This window comes from Pseudopodoces humilis, chromosome 2, assembly GCF_049639895.1.
Source record: "Pseudopodoces humilis isolate 2021_Gansu_Grassland_sample_001 chromosome 2, ASM4963989v1, whole genome shotgun sequence".
NCBI classification, from domain to species: Eukaryota; Metazoa; Chordata; class Aves; order Passeriformes; family Paridae; genus Pseudopodoces; species Pseudopodoces humilis.
Window position 1 is genome coordinate 69,514,501 of NC_142201.1, and position 20,293 is coordinate 69,534,793.

General features: G+C 38.9%; 1 protein-coding gene across 3 annotated transcripts in view; it reads left to right on the top strand.

Moving 5' to 3' along the window:
• ATP8A2 (ATPase phospholipid transporting 8A2) overlaps window positions 1-20,293 on the top strand; it is a 315,299-nt gene that overhangs the window by 183,397 nt on the left and 111,609 nt on the right. The window lies entirely within an intron of this gene.

The following is a 20,293-nucleotide window of genomic DNA, read 5'->3' on the forward strand; positions in this document are numbered from 1 at the left end:
GATGTGAGAGTTGCCATTCTCTTCAAGCTGACTGATACTGCTGAGAAAGCATAGGGAAGGTATTAGAATGAAAGTGGAACATTTTAAAATAGGGATTAGGATTGGAAATCCTTACATATTTGGCTTTTGGGAATGTAAAAAGTTACAAGTAAGCCTGGCAAACCTTCCTTTCTTGGACTTGGTGAAGGGAGGGAAGTGTGTGTTGGTGGTCTGTGAAGGGGTTTGTCTTTGCTCTGTGGGGTTTGTAAAGCCCAGTGTGGTTGGAGGAGGGGAAGTGGCATTTGGATAGGCACAAAGCTCTCCCTTTTAGCTTATCCTTCCTGAGGAGAATGGCTGTTGTCTCTTCAGCAATGCAGTCTTTACCTTGTTTGCATTTTAAAAAGGATAACTCGCAGAACAATGCAACTTTTAGCATGCTGATTTTGGCACTCAAATACACTGCTGGTACCTACATTGTTCCTAATGACTGAGACTTGTTCCTGCTCACTGTTAGGATAACCATGCTCACTGAGAGCTACTGATGAGCATGAAAGTCTGTCTGCCCAAAAGCTTGATTTAATTTATTTTTTTCATATGACTTTGCTCCCTGTAGAGCAGGTTGCCAGATCAGTAAATTATGATCTTGCAGGGGCTCTCTTCTTGAGAAACTCAGCATAATTCTGCTGGTCTTTGCCTGTCACTCCTTGTGTATCTGAATGCATCATAATCTGAGTGTTGGTGACTGACTCTGGTTTCTTGGGTGGGTGTTTTGGTTGACTGATTCTGTCTTCCTATTTGTTTTACTGCTGTGTCAGTAAGGAATCATGTCATGAGAAGTTTCAGGTGCTCCCTTTGGAACATTGGTACCCACATTGGTATCCCCCTGAGATTCATTACTAAATTTGTTATTGCTGTCTTATGAAAATGCAAATCTACACATTTTTATTGCAGCTCCAAAGCAGCAATAAATGATACAAGTGCTGGATACGATAAACTCCACTTGGGGTTGTGAGCCCATGGATAAGTTTCTCATTGTAAGGGAAGTTGTTTCTGCATACATTTCTATAAAATAAAGTCTAGCAGTACTCCTACATCTGCTGCCATGTTAAAAATAATGAAGATAGATAAAACTTTAATTATCGTATTTTTTGTCCATTTGGAGGTATAGCTGGAAGCCACTCTGGTGGGCAGAAAATGTCTGCTCTCTTCTGTTTGAAGAGAGGCAATTGCTATTTAATCTAATAAATGGGGACAAACAGATCTTGACCTGCCAGGCTTCACTTATTTCCCCCTCCCCCAGTGGCATCAGTCACATAAACTCCTGTAGTGAGTATTATCTCATTTCAAAAAGCAGTTTTGGCAGATGGCTGCCTGCTTAACAGTTTATGAAGAATGATATCCTAAAAAATGGCTATTGTGTGGCATTTGAATAATTGCTGCTTCCATTGCAAATATGAAGTTGTCCTGGCCTTGTCTTGTGGAGTTTGGTACTGAGAGCAATCTTGTGAGATAATGCTGTAAAAAATGAAATTTAAAAAGTCTTACTATCTCCTGTCAAGACTTGCAGCGCTGGTGTAAATTTGGAAGGTCGTACACTTTCTCCAGTGAGTGTCTGGCTCATGCAGCAGTGTCCCCAAAATAATGAAGTACCTGTTTTTGTCAGACTGTTCTGGGAAGTCCTGAAAAATAATTTGGGGTAATACCGGCATTGTTCAGGTGCTCACTGCTATATCCTCTGAGACTGATTGCAACTACATGAGAGAATTGGAGGTTTAAGGCATTGTCTTGGAAATGTACGTGTTGTTCTGTCGCACTCATAGGTTTTTCCTTCCAAACCATAAAAGACTTTCCTCTGAATTGAATGTGCATGTTTGTGTGTGTACCACCTGAAGGTGTCTTGCTTTACCAGCCATAAAAATGTTTAATGTCTGCTGTAAAGCAGAAAGTTACCTTTATAAAAGTTGTCAGTCACAGCTGTTTCATTATATTGGGGAAGAGGAGCAGGGAAAAAAAAAAAAAAGAGTTGTAGTAGAGGTAATATCAAAATTTAAACAGACTTACAGGTCTCTCTTTAGTGCTTCAAACAGCTGGAAGTCCAGCACAGTTCCATCTGAGAATTAATAGTTTAGCATATTCTATCAATGATTAGTGAATTTCAGCTATTTCCTGAAAAGCATTTTGAACTGAATCCCTTGGATGCACATGTCTCTTTGTATCCTTGATGTTTTTCTCAAAGAGGAGCTATTTCTATGTTTGCATTACTCTTGCTTAAACCTGCTCCCAAACTATTTTGAAATCCCCATTGTATGTACAACAGGAGACTATAGTTGCAGTGTGTCAGACTTGGTAATTCCCAGTTTTCCTCATCTTTAAAAGAAATCAGTTGCTAATGAAAATCTAAAAGGAATAGAGTAGAACAAGATAATGGCAATTAATATTTTCAGTATTTCAATTTGTGGTAATTATTTCCCAAAATCTGAAACAAGAATTATTTACTGAATTTTATGATATGAATAAAATCTTCTAAATTATATCTGTAACCTTAGGAAAATTAATCTGAAAATTAATTCATGCAAATGAATTGCTTTTGTGGTATAAAATGTTCCTACTTGGTGTTGCTGACAAGAAAGTTAAAAAATTCAGCCATCTCACTGTTTCCTTTTTTCCTGGAATGACAACTTTTTGCAGCAACAAGTAATTTGTGGTCACTTCTCTGGTGTACTGACACCTGCTTTACATAGTAATATAAAGTTGAAGGTAAAGTACTGACACAAATGTCAAGAATGGCTTGAAGATACTGCATTTTGTTTTTTTCTAGCATATTTTTCATTAATAAAAATAAGCATGTTTTTGAGATGATATTGATTTAATGTTGGAAGACAGTTTTGTCAGAAAACTCCCTTTCAGTACCATTTGTTTTCTGTAGTAACTCAAATTAGGAGGGAAACACCATACTTAATGTTTAGGGAAGAATTGGGGCAGTTTCATACCTTTTTCTGTGCACTGGTGACACATTATCTCTCAAGGCTGTTTGCCTGTCCTTCTAACCTGTTTTTGGACATTTTGTGCTTAAACCCATAAAGAATACAGAAGCCTAATGCACCTGAAGATAGAAAGATTTTATTCCATAGTGTTTCAGTGCACTAAATAATTTAATCAATAATATCCAAAACTGACAACTAGGGAATTCCTGAGGGATGACAGATTGTCATTAGGGTGACACAAGATGTACTGTGCGTGCATTTTTAGTATGAGTCTCTCTAGAGCCTGGGGTGGGGGGTCTTAGGAAATGCAGGAAACTTGAAGAAGATGCCACTCCAGCTAAACCCTAAAAGAAGGTAATGAGCACTAGGAGCTCATTGTCATGCCTGTGATATTCTCTATCATGTTACCACTGGTCAGGATCAGGAGGATCTCTAAACTTCTGGAGGGTGTTCTCTAGGGGGTCATAGATTTTGTAATTATCACATGGGATGAACACAATTCAGAAGTGTAGCTTATGCCTCATTAGTGTTGGTGTACATGTCAGTCTTTCCTATAGGACAGAAAGGGAGCCTTGTGCTGCAGTTGTTTGTTCACTAAAGTTATTCCTGCTGGCCTACCACAGGTAATCTTTTTTCTTCACAATATTTAGGTGTTTTCTCATCTAGGCTTCCCTGAAGTGATTCTGCTTGTGTTGCTTGCTCTTTCTCTCAGAGCTTGTTACAAACTTAAGTATTTACATGGTGTCTTGTATCATTTATTTCTATAAAATATGAGCATCAAAAATGTAAAAATGGGTAGTCATATTCTACTTTACTCTTCTGTTTCAATGTTATTGCAGAATTGATAGGTTAGAGTGAAGTCCTGATTCTTTATCGGGTTTAATCTGTTTGGACCTGAAGGCAGATTTGCCAGCTGACTGGGGCAGTTGCTTTAGCAAACAAAGCCCTTGCTTTAGCAGCCAATTCATGAATTCAGAAAGGGCTTCCCCTTGCGTTGAACACCATGCTTAAAGAAAATGGAAGAATATCAGAAAATATGTATTTTCAGCCATTTGAAAAGATGAGAATGTAGAAAAATTGTTCTTATAGCTTATCAACAGAAATATAGCAAAATTATTTGATTAAATAGCTTGTATATTATACATATGTATGGTCCTCTTTTTTCTTGATGTATGATTTACAGCATGAATTTCCAATAGAGATGTGCAGTGTGTGATACAATATATATGCTGAAATTTTGATTTGAACCTGAATAGCCTATATGACGTTTGATCACGTGTGGGTATTAAAATGGCTTACAGTAAGTAGTAATCAATCATAATAAATAACATATGTTGATACCAAGTTGTAACTCTGGTCAGTGCCCACGGCATTGTTCTGCTTTGAAGTAACCCTTAGCAGTTAAATTGAGGACCTACACACAATGGGCTAAATTTTATTGCCTGGCAGTTTACTGTTTGGTTTCATGGTACCACACAAGGCCAGAGTACTGGAGTCTTCAAAAAAATGAGATGTCCAAAGTTTCCGCTCTTTATCTGTCAGACATGGTGAGGTGAAGTGTAGAAGACCTTTAGAGAAAAGACTGAGAGGAAAAAACACCTTTAAATCACTCCAGGGAGAGCTTCAGAAAAGCAGCACCCAAACCAGTGCTTCTCTATTTTCAAAGCAACATACACAGGCATAGCTGCATGACTCTCATTAAGTTCTTCTGAATCGTGCAGCTAAAGCCCCATGCAATGTTTTGAAAATGTAGGAAATAAAAATGGTCTTAAACCAGACATCTGGGCTTCTATCCAGTTTTCCAGTGATAATGTCTGAAGCATGCCATTAATAAAGAATCATCCATGGGCTAAATTATTCAACTATAGAACCCTTTGCAGAAGGCTTATAAGTCAGCTTTACTTAAAAAACAAAGAAAAAAAAAGCCAAAAGCTTCTGTTCACTCTCTTCACTCTCAGCAGCAACCACTGCTGAGCACAAAGCCCTTTTCCTTTTTAAGTATTTTAACACTTTTTTCCCCTTGTACTTTTCAATATTTTTTTTTTACTTTTTCTCAAAAATTCTCACAGGGTACCCATCTGAATGTTTGCATCCTAATTTCTGTAGAAGAGATGAAGTGCTTTCTCTTTGCTGGTTCTTTTATCTAAGGTGAATGTCTATACAGTCCAGGTGCCATCACTGGAAAAAACACATGTTTTCAGAGGTGTGAACCCTGCTGGTTTCCCTGTCTTTTGTATTTTCATTCTGACAGGAAGGTAGTGATCTTAGTAATGCTTTTTTAGAACCTTTGAACCTTAATATTAAAAAAAATTCTTAATAGTGAGGTAGGTAATCCAATTAACTACTTCTATAGACAAAGGTCTTCATGAACAAGGTCTGGGTTTGCCTCCAAATGCCAACAACTAAGGTGTGTGTAGCTAAGAGGTTGTTTTAAGATTTCCATAAATGTAAGTAACTTGATCATATTACTATACTGTAGCATCAACTATGGTATCATTTCATAAGTGTTATCAGTTTGACAAAGGTTTTGTTTTGTCTTAATCTGGTATAAGGTGTGGAATTACTAAAAATGTAATTGTGAAAAGGTGAGCTGCTCACTTTGCAGTGATACAACTGTCCGTGGTGGCTTTTTGGAACGCTGGAATCTTTATCATTTGCTTGTAATCTCTTTGTCATGTTGATGGTAAAGCATGCAGAGCAGGCTATGGTAATGGCTATGGCAAGCAGGAGACCTATCAGTCATGAGAAATAGCTTGCAATATGTTTTTGTGATGTACTTTTGTGCATTGTATTTTTTTAATTAGCCAAGGTATAAATTGCTTTGCAGCAATGGATTTGCTTCACTGTATATGGTTTTGCTTCATAAAACATTGCAATTGTTGGTTATAATTCTAAATCTGGTGCTGTGTTGAGAATAATTGTGCTGTATTAGAAATAACCTTGAAAGGTTTTCAAATTTCCCTACAAATGAAAAACAACTTTTCTGTGGGTTGTGTGTTAGATCTCATGTGAGAGACTATAACACTGAGTGCAATTAAAACCTTTAACTACCAGTATTCTCATTCCTCTTCTTTGTTCTTTGGGAGAATTCTGACACAGCAGTTTTGAGTACAGTATCTTGTTTTAAATATGATTTAGCCTGAAGGTTAATCCAAGAGAATGAATGTGAGTTGATGTTACATGTGCCATACTTTGAACTTGCCATATCAAATGAATGCTCTTTTTTTGCCGTACAGGTGCTTTGCTCTTCATTTTTATAATCATGGGACACTCAGAGTTGCTGTGCTCAAAAGGAGTCATGTAAACTCATTTCTTCAGAGAAAGCACCCAGTTCTATGAAAAATTACCCAAAAGTAGACCTGGCAATTCCTCACTGCTGGTTGCATCCTCCCTTACATCTCTGGTTGCATCTCTAACAGGGGATGGAAGGGAAGATCTTGTATGAGCTTCTATAGAATCTATGTACATGTCTTCTTGCCTGTGGTCTGTTTCTTGGTATCTGAGCTTGAAGTCTGGAAACATGTAAAACAATTGCATCGTACTTCTGGGGGCAGCCCAGAACTTTTGACTATGAGTTTTGGGTGGGTTCAAAACACCGGGCTCTAAGCGCAAGCCTTTACATGAAGCAGAAGATAGTGCAGCAGTTGACACTGCAGCAGTTTATTCCTACCTGGCTAGGAGGTAAAAGGAACATTATAAACAGGACACCAATGAGTCAGAGTTGAGGGGCTGCCTCTCCACAGATTTCAACATGTCAAAAAGCTTTTGATATTTGCAATATCAAACACTTTCGTGTAACAACTGACTTTCGTCAACTCTACCTAGAAAACAGGGCTGGTAACAAATATATATGAAACAGAGTGGTATCCCAGATCTTTTGGGGCCAGAATGGGGGAAAAAATATTTTTGCTAAACAATTGTCCTAAGAGGTAAGAGAAGTAGTCTTTGAATCTAAACATAAGAAAGATTATCCAGTGGCACAAGCATTTAAGCTATGAAATGCTTTTCACTGCATATGGTCCACAATTAGTCTGAGAGCTGTTGCCTTCAACATGTGTAGTCCTTTAAATCATGTTGGCAGGCTTAGTACCCTCAAATATCCTCTTATCTTGCACTAAATCCACAACACGAGGCCTCACTAATGCTATAAACACAAACCTTATTCTTTCCAGCCCTTTCAGGTTTTGTAAAAAAACTCACACTTGGCCTACTCAGACCAAGCACAAAGGGCCACAAGACAGTCAACCTCCTATTCCTCTCCAGGTGCTGATGCTGCGCAGTGTGGACACAAGCCAGCTGGTATCTCTGAGACTGGTCGTCAGCTCTTCGGAAGAACTGAAAAACACAGCATAGCTATTGCTTCCTCAAAAGACACCAGAGACCCATCTAGAATTGAGCAAAGCAAGCCAGCCTTGTATTGGGCTCTCCCAGCCTTCAGTCTCTTAGGATAATTTTCTCAGAAAGATTCATTTCAACTCTAAATAGAATATCACAACAGACTTGATGTTTCATTTAAGATTGTCTTCCATACTGCAGCACAGCAATCAACTCAATTTAAAGTGCGGATTTTGAATCTGTGGTACAAACTATCTGGGCTATCATTTCAGTTTAAATCAGGCTTAGAGCATTCACAGAACATTTGGAACCAATTTAAGTGGATTTACAATCACATCACAGTTAAACCACTTGTAACTTCCTCGTGTAGACAAGCCCGTGTGGCAGGCAAAGGAACATTTGTTTATCGTTTGGATGACTACATGAGGAGAAAGAGGATGTCAGAAATAGCCTTCACTTCACTATTTGGGGATTTTAGCTCTGAAAGTTGAAAGGTGGGGGGAAAAGCTTGTTATTATATTTGCACGACTCAAATATTAGAAGAAACTTTAAACCACTTCACGTTGGGTTCTGTCTCAGACACTCAATTTTAACAATAGAGAATGTACCACTACATGCAGCCACATGCAGCCACTTGTGGAGAAATACATCCAGAATTTACATTTCAGACTCTCTACCCTTAGTAAACTACATGTTTTTCAGGTAAATGATAAATATAATTAATGTTTTTTAACCCAAAACTTTTCATTTTGCTTAGTCCCCAGAGATAGTAACCATCCATTTTCACTGCTGTGATGTTAGGTCATCAGATCATTGTAAGATGGCAAGTGGTTACTTGCACTAGTGATCAGTCATTCAGAAGTTGCTATTCAAAGCTGAGGTTTTATTCCCCTGAAAATAACTCACTGAGGAAAAGCCCCAGCCTCAGAGCCACTGTGTGTATATGACACTGCTAATTCCTGGGCTGCACAAGGCTGGAAGGCCTTTGCAAGGTGCTGACATACAAATGTTTGGTTTCCTTGGTGCCTTCCATCATTCCTGGGGAGTTACCCTCTGTCTTATTTGTCTTACTAGAATCAGGTTCTAGCATGAACACGTGCTCCTTTTGTTCAGATAATACAATGTTCTAATTAAATGCTACTGAATATTTTCCTCTTGAGGGAAAGAGGATCTGACAAGTTAGGAAATATTTCCTAACGTAAAGGCTTGGGTTGAATCATATGAATTACCTCACAATCAACATGCCCTCTTTAGGGTCAGAATGTTTTTCATGCTTCTGAAACAGAGCAGAAGTTATTTCAACTTCCAACTGAAATAACCACTTTGCCCCCAGAAGTACGATGCAATTGTTTTACATGTTTCCAGACTTCAAGCTCAGATACCAAGAAACAGACCACAGGCAAGAAGACATGTACATAGATTCTATAGAAGCTCATACAAGATCTTCCCTTCCATCCCCTGTTAGAGATGCAGCCAGAGATGTAAGGGAGGATGCAACCAGCAGTGAAGAATTGCCAGGTCTAGTTTTGGGTAATTTTTCATAGAACTGGGTGCTTTCTCTGAAGAAATGAGTTTACATGACTCCTTTTGAGCACAGCAACTCTGAGTGTCCCATGATTATAAAAATGAAGAGCAAAGCACCTGTACGGCAAAAAAAGAGCATTAATTTGATATGGCAAGTTCAAAGTATGGCACATGTAACATCAACTCACATTCATTCTCTTGGATTAACCTTCAGGCTAAATCATATTTAAAACAAGATACTGTTGCAGGAGGTTTACAGGGACTTAAGAGGGAACAAGAAAGTCACAAAGGAATAGAGCTGTGAAGGTTACTGCAGACACGAGGCACAGGAGACTTGGAAAATCCACAGAGCTGGATATTTGCAGATACTGAGTGAGCACCTGGAGACTGCATGGCTCATACTTTTTCCTAGGGCTTGGAATGCATGCATGTGCTTTTAAAAATAGGTGCCTGTGTGGGATCAGCCATTTGTTTGAATGGGTATGACTGTTTTGATTCTCTTACGCCAAGTTAGCATTTACATCTCTTGGTAGAACTGAGATGCTCCTTCAGGGACCTGAGCCCTTTCCCCAGTAACCAAGATCTTGGGAACACTGATACATGCTTCCAAGGAGGAAAGACTGTATGTTGCATATGACATGGAGAGAAATTTCCCCATACAGCTGATAAGTCCTATTTTCTGGTTGCCTTCAATTTGCATAAAGTGCTGTGAGGGTGGTTTTGTTGTTGGGGTTCTTTTGGAGTTTTTTTTAAAAGGTCTTACTGTATCTCCGTTAAAGTATTGAATGGCTACATTCCACACCTGGGAGAACTACTTTTCTAAAGATGTATTCTATCCCTACATAGAATGAATGGAGAAAGCAAGAAGGGGGAAAACCATAACTATGATTTAGTTGGACAATTTTTTTGCATAATACATGGTTTTCATACAGAAGACTGTCTTTCAGAACCTCTGCAGTGTTCTGAAGAGTTCAGTGTCCTGAGAATTCATTAAGAGGGAATAAATAGACATCTTCCCTGCATTTAATTCATCTGGCTTGGAAACTGAACACATCTATTTATTCCTTCTTGTACTCTTCAAGTACTTTTATGCACCTGAATCTAGTTCTGAAGTACAGCTGCTGTTGGAGCAGTAGAAGGGATGTGTGCTGCAGCTAGATCATGGGAATCATGGTATGGGGGTTTTCTGTACACGTGACCCTGCCTCCCATTTTCTGCAGTACTAGAAGCTAGCAGTACTTTCTTTCTTTACATTAGTCAGTCTGTGGAAATTCTACATGGGTTATAAATTCATTTGCTGTCCAAAATAGCTTTGGTGTCTTGTATAGTGTTTCATGGTTCATACATACTCGCTAATTTTTAAGCAAGCTTGTAGCTAGACTTCCATATAATTTTTTTTCCTGTGTTGTGTAAAAGATGGCAAATGCATCTTCATTCTCAGAGTTGCTCCTTAGAGCACTGCCAAAGGTCAAACCTCATTTGTAGACTTCATTCCTGTGAGTGTCATCTCAGATTTTCATTGAGCATAATCTTATTGTGGTTTTGAGGAACTTGTTAAAAAGAGAAAGCAGAGGTATATCCCTGGCTCATGTTTGGGGGCAATTTGGTGGTCATTTGTCTTGAAGAGTTCACCCAGCAAGAAGGTGATGGTGCAAGTTAACTCTCTCTGATTAAAAATTTGCAAAATGCTGTGAAACTAAGAACTGGTTTGTAGCAAACATCATCAGTCTGCCATAGTCTCTCCTGTATTACCCAGCCTTTTTTAGGAGAGACATTCATAAAAAGGAGTCATTTCTGCATGCTTGATATTGTGAGTGTGCAATACCTTCCTAAAGCCACATAATGAAATCTTAGACTGAATTTGGGAATCATGTGAATGCTTTGCTCCTCTTTGTGAGCTTATAGGTTTTTCTTCTCTAAGGTATTTTTCCTAGCTAGCAAAGAAAAACTTTGGTTTTCTTTGTACACAGCTCTATCAGAAGATATAGCAAATGCTTTAAACATACCCCAAGAATTTCTTTGTACGTATTGCAGGGAAAGCAAGCTAGTTGCTTTCCTAAAGAGGTTCAAACATTATTTCTGTAGTGAGAAGTACATCAATAGGTAATTTCCCAGTGAAGTGATTGCACATATTTACAATGTGCTGCGTATTTTGGCAAAAGATGTTTAGTAACCAATTCTTTTAGCTTTTGCCAGCATGTAAAGCAATAAATGTAGACTTAAGTTACCAATATTGTATTTTCTACATGAGAGGAGGGGCAAGGAGAGCAGGGGACAGATTTTTTTTCTACTAGTTTTGAAGCTTAAGGAAAGGGGTAGCATGTTTAAAAGCAGCTGTGTGCAAAACAAAATGCTAGGTCCTGTATATTATTAGATTGCCCCATTGACCAAGAAAATGGATGTGTTAATAAAAATGGAACAAATGCAATGAAAGTACTGGGAAGCTTTTCAGATTGCATTGTGTGTCCTGGTAGTTTTGGGCTAGAATATTGTCTCTGTGCTGAAATGCTAATAGGGTTGTGGGTAATGAGAAACATGGGCTGCTCCTGGGATTACCCCTGTGAAGGTTTACTCTTGTCAGTATGACAGAAGATGAGCTACAGTTTCTATAGTGGTCTGGCTTTTCTGTTGCTAATTTTGCTATTTTCCTTGGGTTCCAAGCTGTCAGGAAACTTCATATAAACTTCCTGGATAAAAGTATCTTAATCCAAGGTCTTACAGAGACTGAATTTTATTTCATAGGGAGGAAGGGGAGAAAAACAGACTTGCAAGGGAAACCTGGCCCTTCACGTAGCCATAACAGGGAATCCTACGGGGACTGCGGTTCCAGACCTAAAATGACCTTGCTACAGAAGTGCTCCTATTAGACTAAATTCAGCAGCTCTGCAGAAGGATTCCTTTATGTGGTGACAAGAAAAGCAAAGTCTGTGAACCTGCATTTATAACTGTAACATAAGGGACTTCTGCAAATAAAAGTAAGAAGGGAAAGAATTGAAGTGAAATATCCTATAAAATAGGAGCTGAATAGTAACAGGCAGGGTCTTGGTCACTCTCAGTTTTATTCAGTCAGTACTGGGATTGCATCTCATCCTTGGAAATTTAAAAATAATTTTAATAATAATTATGATTACCTACCCACATTGCATAGGTTCATATTCAGGAAATAAGAATGCACAATTATATTTTAACTACAATAAATGAATATTATTTTTCTTATTACTTTTTATCCTATTGCTCATTGTGTTTATATGCAGGTAGAAATGAATGCATTTGAGTGTGGATTGCTAACTCTATTAAGCTACATATAGGTTAAATGGAAGCTGCCGGCTACACAATGCTATGAAATGAAAGAAACTAAGAGCAAAAGCAGTACCACTTTCTTAATGAATTGTACCATTCTTTACATTTCTGTCTCTAATTCAATACCTATCCTGCTCCTTTCTGATACCCGTTACCCATAAAGGATTAATGCTTGTACATTCATAAAAATCTTTACTACATTTCCACTCTCCCCTTTCCAAATACACCAAATGTTTGGTAGTAGGGGCGCGTGTTGCGTTCTCTGTGCTTATTTCTAGGGCTAGGTTTGTGTTGCAGCTCCTGGTCTCTATCTGTTTTTACTTTGGCATGAGAGGTTAGAAATGTTTTGTTGCTGCATTCTGTGGTGACATGTTTTGTTCAGCTTGCAGTGAGCCCTAGTGCACATCCCAGGTGTGTTTAGCCTCACTTTTGACTCACAGTGTTATCAGGCTTCATTCACAGAGCGCTGTGTGTTTTGTTGCCTTTCCTTCTGCTTCTGTGTCCAGTACCAGATTGGTTGATGGTTTTTGTAGCTGCTTCTGTGCTTTCTTTCCATTGCCCTTCCTTGGGTTATAGTAGTAGCATCTTTTCTTCCACAATTCCCTAATCTTCTGTCTCAAACACTGCTTTTCTTGTTGTTGGACATATATTTTATTAGTTGACTTCAGCTGCTGAGGAGAATTGCAGGTGGATAAGTTACCTGAAACTGTTGACATTTTCCCACCTATCAGTGTAAATAGTTAAACTTCTTTCTTTCATTTGTTTATTTCAGCACTAGAGAGCAAATTAAGAATAACAAATCCAGAGCATTTCCATTACATTATCAGTGGTTAAAGATACCACATAGCTTCAGAAAAGCCAGCAGATCATTTAAAACCATATAGTAGTATGTCCTTATCTTGTGTGTGTCATATGAGTCAAATACAGTGTTGTGAAACTTGTATCAAGACCAGTCTGTCATGATTATGTGCTGAGGAGATACCATAAGCTATTAATAGTCATATTGTCCTTCTCAGTTCCACAGTGATGTGCTAGTACTCAAGGGCAGTTAAAGAAGTTGATTTGGTAAATCCAAGAGGCAAAAAACCCATCAAACAAGCCCCCCCCACCAAGACATGTTAACATGCCTGAATTGACTCCAGGCCTGTAGTCACTGTTGCTGTGTGCATAAGGATGATGTCCATGTCAGTGGAAACCTTTCTTTACAGTTGCCTTCTTTGTAAAGGAAGGCTGATGGCACTGAGAGTCCATAGCATGAGTTTCCATTGCTCAGCAGCAGACTGTGGCCTGGCATCATGTTCCCAGCTTGCCAACCGAGCAGCTGAGCCCTCCTTGCTCCCCAAGCTGGGCATGGGAGGAGGATGTGGACAACAAGCTCCTGCCTTGTTACCTCTCAGCCTGACTCCCAGCCAGAGCAGAACACCCTGGTTGCTCTGTAGGATAATGACTGGCAATTCCCAGCATCATGAGTCCTGGTATCTTTGCCCTAGCTGTGGCTTTAGACCCCTTTGGCAGTGTAGATATGCTGAAACTCTGCATCGTGGTAGGATTTGACTGAACCAGGTTGGGTTTTAATTTACTTTTTGACAAATCACTATGTGAGTACTGTGACTTCAAGGGTGTCCCATATATGTGTATGAAAATCCTGGTGTAGCAGTGTCAGCTTTCTTCAGATAACTCAAGGAAGGATGATGAATGAACTTGGAATAGACTTGTCTGTATCTGTGAAAGGGAAATATTCTGAGGAATTGCTAAGTTTAACCACATCTTTTGCCAAGTACATCTGCCCTTTGTCAGGGCAGGCCATTTCTAATCACATTATCATAGGCTTGCTTCTGCAGCAATTAGTGTGCTAGACAAATATTAAGTCCCTGGAATAGTTCACACCAAAAGAGATGGAGCAACAGCCTGCCTTTTCTCTATGTGATTTCATAAGATGAAAAAAAAAAAGAAAAAAAGCTGTATTACATCTCTGTAAAATGTGCTCTAATGGGCTGTGTCTTCATTTTACCAGTGATGTAAACATGAGAAGGATAATTTAGCACACTGACTAGATGTTTATGTAACTCCAGGAACTAAAAAAAAGTCACTACCCAACAAAAGGCATTGGTATGGTCTGCTATGTTTTGTCATGTTCTTTAAAAACATTTATTAGTGTATATGGGGCCAAATGTTGCTGGAAGAGGCAATCTTTCTAGATCTTAGTGGTAAGAACTTTTGATGTATGCTGTATTGTCATCTGCAGATGTGGTATCTTTCCACAATGCTCAAAACTCTTGGGATAAGCAGCATAATTGTTCTCTAGTGAGGAAAAAACCCAGATCTTTGCTAATTCTTACTTTATTTTCAGGTCTTCAGAATTATTCTGAGGACTGAATTGGGAAGAATTGTGAGTCCAAGTGTGGGGTGAGGGTCCTCTTGCCCTCTCCACCTTCCATTCTGCTCTGTGCCTGCCTCTCCTGTTGAATGTTACCTGTGCTTTGGAGGAAGGATGTTAGCAGCTGATCAGTTAAAGATGAGGAGCACAAAAACAATTTTTATAAGGAAGGAGTAAAATGTTCTGCATATGCCTCTTCTGTAAACAGTGAAAAACGAAGCTGATAAAATCTGTGCTCTTTAGTATGCTGAAATACAAACTACACGAAGTCAGGAATAGAAGAAATGGAACAGGAGAAATAACAGCTATTCAGGCTTATTTAATAAACTGATGTTTAAAGCCAGGAAGTCTCTATTGTAGTGGTTGCTCTAGTATCTATATGACAAAGTGTTGCATAGGGGTTTTTTAATGAGACAAAGCCAGCGTGAAACTTTGAAAATAATTGTTAACACTGGCAGAGAAGACTGGAGATGATTTTTAACCTTGAATAGGCACTTGTTTGGAGTGCATAGGCCTAAAGCAAATGCTTTTCAGTTGTAAAATATCGATCTGTTTTCAGCAAAGAATTAATAAACACTGGGGGGAATAAAAGGAGCAAGGGAAATATTCCTCAGCAAATGAAGTGAGTCTCAGACAGCCATGCCTACCCTGTCAAATCTTATTACTAACACACTTTGCCTGCATTATAAAATTGGTGCTGTACATTCTCTAATGAAGGAATTATTTTAAGGCTGTGAGCATTTGGGTAGGAATAAGAGGCTGGTGTTGAGAGAGACATCTGTAATGAGAGATCTTAAATCAGGATACATTATTAATGAACTGCACAGGAGACACACAGACCTGCTTTATTGGGTGAACTGTAAATGAGCCTATTTGGTAAGAACATGCAATATGTGTGTGTGGTGAGAGAGGGTATTTTGAGAATTTAACTAATTTCTGAATAGTAAAGGCATCCAGTCTGGCTATAATTGGTGCCTGTGGCAATTGTTGGTACCCTGACTACATTAGCTTTCTGTGCCCTTTAGCAGAATTGGGAAAACATTTCTAGTACTCGTTAAGCTGTCTATTATCAAGCCTTCATAAATATACACATTTAGAATAGAGATGATTTGCTATCCCAGTGCCTTAGAGCGCTTAAATAAATTAGTTCCTACTATTTCAGGCGTTAATTTTGCAGTAATTATGCATGAAGCAATAATGCAATTAAAATTGCCTTCCAACTTGCTCGAGTGGGAATATTTTTTGAAAATAATACTTGATCTTTTCTCAAAATACACTCTAGAGCAGGTGGATGTGCTGTGTAGCTCAAAACAGCAGCGTGGGACAGTTCTACCTTGAGATCCTCAGTTTGCCTGCAGCTGAAGTCAATATTAACCAAGTATTACCATCTGTTGGCTTTTGCTGACCTCTGGTTTATTCCCCTCTCCCCTTTCTCTAGTGGCAAAGTGCCCACATCACAGCTGGCATCAAGTGCTTCAGCAGTGGGGTTTCTTATTTAAAGAATGCAGCCACACTTCAAGGCAGGAACCATGGGCTAGCTTTCAGTTTGCAACGTTCCAGTTTCTTTTTGCATGGTACCCACTGGTTTCACATCTTTGCAATATCTGCTATAATAAAGCACAGCAATGTGTCAGCCCAGATTTCAGCCTTAGGTCTGAATCTCTTTACATTTAAATTGGACCTTTTGTTTCTTGGAAGAAAAGTATATATTTTGTAGCTGAGTTACAAATAAGCTTTTCCAGCTTTTTGGCAGCTAGGTAATAGTTAAAGTGAAAAGATTTCGTCTTTCCAGCCAGAAAAGAGTTTAATAACTGTGGGTCCATTTGTTCATAGCAGTACTGGAGCTGAGCCCTGCAAACCCCTGGAGCTTGGCAAGCCAGGCAGACTTGGCAAGTTTTCCTACCAGCTTACTGAGTCTGAGTCAAGCATGGCTTGTTGCAACTTCAAAAATATTTAGTACATTTTGTTAACAAGAACATTAAGGTGGAGGGTTTGGGGTTTTTTCCTTTGCTGACCTTAAGGTATACCATGCTCTCTCTACAAACAGCTGGTCCTTAAACCGTGCGTGGCAGTTCATGGCTTGTGTTAAATTCAAAATAAATGTGTACTGTATGCAGAGTATCTGATTTACTCTTGACATGAAGATATTGAGGAGGTATGAGACAGTATCCCACAGTCTTTCTGTCAGTCGACCTCTGGTAGTGTGAATCTGTGGAAAAAACAAGCATAGCCGTTACTTTTCAGTGCATCATAACAGCGATAACTTTTGCCCTCTGTTTGGAGCCTGTGGTGCATGAAGAGTTGTGTAAGTGTTGGAAATGCTCTCACTTCTAATTTTTACCTGTGTGGGCACTGCTGAAAGAAAAAGAGCTCAAACTGGACTTTTGAATTGGCTGGACACTGAACTTTCTAAATGTTATTCTTACCTATCCAAAATATATCAGCCTTTGAAATAGGGAGAAAAATTTTCTGTAGAAGAAAATTCTTTCAATGTTGAAAAATGCTGCAGAAGACTCAAGATAGTGACACTACCTATTTATTCCAGTCACATGCAACCATCTCAGTATTCTCCTATATTGATTCATTCATCTCAATGTGGTGTTAGCAGGGTCTTCAGTGAATTCTGCACCATGCAGTTGAGGATGGGCAGTACATCTTGAGAAGAAAGAATTGGTCTGTTGAGTGGGTGTTTTTCACTTTGACAGTCTGCTGTTTTGTAAGGCATCCTAACAGCTCTGCTCTTCCCCAGTTTTATTCTGTCATCGTTATTGCTAATTTTTTTTGTCAGGAAATGTGAATCTAAGAATCCAAAATGTTAGATTTGCCTGGTTTAAGGCTTGTCTTCCAGCCATGGGCTAACTACAGCAAGTCTGGCTGCTTTGTTTTACCCTCCTGGTGGATAATCAGCTATGTCTGTTGCTGGGGGACTGGTTGTGGGAAGCTATGGTTTCAGAAAGCAGTTGTTTCCTAAGCAGCACGAGCCAATGCTATAAAAGGCCTCATCATTTGCTACCAAACCTTTGAAGTTTGCTTTGCACAGTGGGATCTAGAAAACTCAGCAGAGCACAGTCAGGTTGCCAACTAAGCCAGACAGGCTTCTGAATTGTGAGCTATTTATTGTTTCTAGAATTGCTGCCCTCATTCATCATCGCAATTAATTGCAACAAGACTAGATGAAGGAGATGATAAATGCTTATGTCATTATTGCTAAATATCTGGGTGCGTGCTTTTTTAAAGCTTGGATTCTTCCTAGAAGAAACCCTTGAGTTCCTAACTCGAACACCCCAAATAAATTGTGGTTTGTTTTTGGGACCTGAGGCTTTGTACCAAAGAGGTTTCATATGTTTCTTTTTGAAGGGCTGGTGTGTAGAACTGGCTGGAACGCTGCAAAGGTGAGAGTGTGACTGGCCAGTGTGCTGCTTTGGGCCATTAATTGTGTCCTTAGAGTGAGATTTAGAGAGTATTCCTTCAAGGTATCAATGCAATAGAACTGGTGATAAAAAGTTGGGATTTAGTGTGTGTCTTTTGTCCTTTTTCTGGACAGAGCTGGTGAGGTGAATGCTTAAAGGCTCTTTTAATTGAATCCATGTTTAGCAATGGGAAAGAAAGAGGCACTTTTCTTAGGAAACCTAGGAAATATTTTGCAGTTTATACTAGGATGGTGCATTGCAGCTGAATGGTAAAGGAATGAAGCTGTTAGCCCTTAAGAAAGCTTACAAGGGCACTTGCCAATGACAAGCTGCAAAAAGGGCAGCAGGTAGTGAAAAGTGCAAACTTCAGGGTAATATAGTGAGAAATAAATAGAAACTTGCTACTCAAAAGAGCAGCTGATGGTTTAAAAAATTACAGGAAGTAATTTTAAATAGATGACCAGCTGTGCAAAGCATAGCTATAAACAGATGAGTTGGAATCAGTGTCATTGTTTCTTACTTGAACAATGAGAGTTCATTAGAACCAATGATTAATTTCAAACAAGAATGGTGATATAATAGCTGTAAGAAGTAGAGAAATAAGAGTTCAACTAACCTGGTTTCTGGTTTCTGAACAGTGGTAGTTCTCTGGCAGACTCATCTGGTCTCCAGCTTTCCTTCTGTGATTTTTTTTTTCATATTGCCTTTTGCATCCACAGCATCATCTGGGAGACATTTCCATAGGCCAGGCATGTACTGTGTGAAAAGGTTTCACTTTTTCCTTTTGTGTAGCATATGAATCTCATGTCTTGCAGCAGCACCTATTTGAACAGCTATTTGTTATTCTTTCCAATCTTGTGAATACTTCAATATTCCATGAAGTTGCCTCTGTCCCATGTTGGAGTCCTGGTTTGTTTAGATATTACATCCATGAAAACAGTGATAGTTCTTGATACAGTTTCATTTTTCTCTTGAGTTTGTTGGGGGGTTTTTGGGGGGTGTTTTTTGTTTGGTTGTTGTTGTTGTTTGTTTTGTTGTGGTTTTTTTTCTCCCTGATTATTCTGTATCCATTTTGGATGGGAGCACGGAAGAGATCAGATGATGTACAGCTAACTACTTGTTATCTGAGGTGTTCTGCTAATACTGCACGAGTGCACAGAATAAATTATGCTGGTAGGAGAGTGCTGCCCAATGACTGACAAAATGGTTTCAGAAAAGATATCTGGCAGTAAGTGCCATGGGCTCTCAGGGAGAGGGAAGGGAATGGGCATGGTTATCACTTGGCTGGTCTGCAATACATAGTGCATCCAGTGCAATGTGGACTTGTAAAGTAAATGCAGCACAAAATATGTTGAAAGAGGATGGTTAGTGGGGGTATTCTCACCTGCAATATTGAACTAATTTTGAACAAAGTAGTATGGTGTACTGTGGATTTTGAAAGGGACTGTAGCCAGGAATTCTCAGAAATCTTTTGTTATCTAATAAGTGTAATTTCACATGCAAACTGTTTCAGGATGCCCTTAAACTGCTATTGTTCTTCCAGTTTACTTGGAAAATGATAGTTCTTTCCCTTCTTTGTTACATTGTTTCCTAAGCTTCTTTCAGTGTCCACTAAGAAACTTTGTTCCAACCTAGTACAGCAGTTCCTGCTTTAAAAAGGTGGTTAAGCAAGATGAATAGGCTCAGAAAAGCTGCATCCACAGAAATGCTGAAAAGAGTTTACCTGTGCAGTGAAGCTTAAAGCTGTTTCCTGGGACTGTGTCATTACAGAATCCTCCCAAATTGGAAGGCAATTTGGAGTCCATCTAGTCCAATCTTCTGTTTAAAGTAGGAATATTAAATGCAAACCAAGTTGCTCAGGGCTTGCCCAGTTGCATTTGTAAACTTGTTAAAGGATGAAGACTCTGCAGCCTGTTTTGCAACCTATTCCAGTTTTAATTGTTAAATAGGTAGTTTATTAAATAATAATATTTGCATCATTTAGATAATAAAATTATAATCATGATCATGTTAACTGACAAATAGATACCATTGTAAGGTCTGGGACCGTAAAAATGCAACACAAGCTAGGCAGAATGCCCATCAAAACACAGTTATCTTGAAAATTCAGTTCTTTACCAAACATGATGGAAATGAGATTGGCTTCTGGCTTCAAGCATGTTAATTTGCTAGCGATAAGGATTTTGTAATAGTTTGATGCCATCTGTTTTTTTAGAGCAATGATGTAAATTCAGCAAATTGCTTCATAGCCTGAATATTTTGTTTTAAACAAGGAGTACTCTGCTAGTATTTAAAATGTAGGACTTGAAAACTGTCTGGCACTGCTGATAATTATTTTCAGAGCATGACAGGCATCTGTCTCCAGATGGTGGTCTGTATTCCAC